Source organism: Coenobita brevimanus, chromosome 93 (assembly GCF_032717465.1).
Source record: "Coenobita brevimanus isolate Jiangsu-jjx chromosome 93, ASM3271746v2, whole genome shotgun sequence".
Lineage (NCBI taxonomy): Eukaryota > Metazoa > Arthropoda > Malacostraca > Decapoda > Coenobitidae > Coenobita > Coenobita brevimanus.
In genome coordinates, this window is record NC_137046.1 from 15,619,410 (window position 1) to 15,621,475 (window position 2,066).

The window sequence follows — 2,066 nt, forward strand, 5'->3', positions numbered from 1 at the left end:
TATCCCGGGTACCTTGGAGCTGCGCACAATACTTAACTCCAGGCTCTGAGGTTAGGAGATTCCATAACAATTAGGTCTGTTTAACTTTAGGGGATATTCCTGTAGAAAGAAAATGACACAATGAAAGACGTAGGAACGGAGTTTTGGAGACATAAAATAATGCAAGATTTCTATTACAACAATCAGAAACGATATCCAAATCAGAAATTAGGCGTGCCATGACCTCATCCTTTAATTGCTGAACTGTTATGATGGGTGCTGAAAGAAGCTGGTGGATGTAAGAAGGGAGGAGTCATCATTATATGAGGGAACAGGATTTGATATGCATGTGGGATGGTGGTCAATAGGAGAGAGCTGGTAACATGACAGTCCTGAGGAAGAGTAAGAAATGGTCGTCTACAATAGCAGCTACTTAGCTTACGATCATAAAGGAAGCTTAAATAAGGGTACATATAGAAGTGTAGAAACCATAATATAGTAATTATGTAAGTAAAGGTTTCTACCAGGCACGGTCAGAAGCCTTTGAGATATCAAGAACGAAGGCATAAGTCTCACTAAGTCCCGAAAAGGGGACAGTCAAGGGTCTGAAAGGAAGGTCTTATGACTGCAAATGAAACATCCCTGGTAAAACCCATACTGGCGGTCAGAAATTCTATGAGAGGAAACAAATCTGCCAGAGTTCTCTTGCATCAATATATATCTATCTGTTTGCTTCTCTCTCTCTCTCTCTCTCTCTCTCTCTCTCTCTCTCTACATATATATACAAATACATACATACTGGCACATAGATATATTATAGATATAGATATAGATATAATACATATATGGTTTATCAAATAAGAACGAAAAAGATAAATGATGTCAAAAAAGTAACACATTCTAACTATGTGTATGTGTGCCTACACGCAGTTTTCTTTCTTTATGGCGCTTTTCAAGAAAAAACCTTGCACATGCCAAATATCTAGAGGGTTGTAGTAAAGTACATCCTTTCTGCATGTTTGTTTAAAATGATTATTTATCATGAATGAATATATCCTCTTCATTACCAATATAAAAGTTTGTATTATAATCAACGTCCCATAACGTGTATCCGGCATAGGTAAGGACAAGATGATGCCACAGCAGCAACACAGTGAACGTGTCTGCCAGTTCATAATTGCTGGCGTTTCCTGTTTTGAACTTCATCTGCAAACAATAGTTAACAAGCACGTGGTGTAAAAAATGAACACTGTAGTGCGCTGAATGTAATTTTCTTTATTATGCACTTGATTCTGCTAATTTGTACACATTTTTAATTAGATACCATATTACTGTACCATTCAAGAGTAATGATGAGTATGTTTCTCAATAAATTTTTAACCTAACCCTAACCTACCATGATTATATATATATTTTTTATATAAACTGTATACTGGTTCATGTTTTATATCTACAATTGCATGTTTTTACCATATATGTTGTTTTGCTATACCATTCACAATGGTGAATGTTTCTCAATAAATTTTTAACCGTTGTCCACTAGGTTTAATTGTCACTGGTTCAGTTGTCTACTGGTTCAATAGTCACTGGTTCAATTGTCCACTTGTTCCGGTTATCCGCTAGTTCAATTGTCCACTGGTTCAGTAGTGACTGATTCAGTTGTCACTGGTTAAGTTATCCCTAGTTGAGTTGTCCGGTCATATATATATATATATATATATATATATATATATATATATATATATATATATATATATATATATATATATATAATATATATATATATATATATATATATATATATATATATATATATATATATATATATCATCAACCATTGCAAGTCTACTGCTGAGGCAAAATCCTTCCCCAACCTTCTCCACGGAATTCCTTGACTGAGCCTAGTTTTGCCATGTTTTCCCTGCCCAGACTTCTCGATCTCTTCGCACTACCTCCTGTCTGGCCTTTTTTCTGCCACGCTTACTCTCTCTTGGAGTCAGTCAGTCAGCCTCTTGCTCCATTGGTTATCCCCTCTTCATGCTACATGATCTGCCCGCTACAGCATCTATAATGTCTTTGACTTTAGT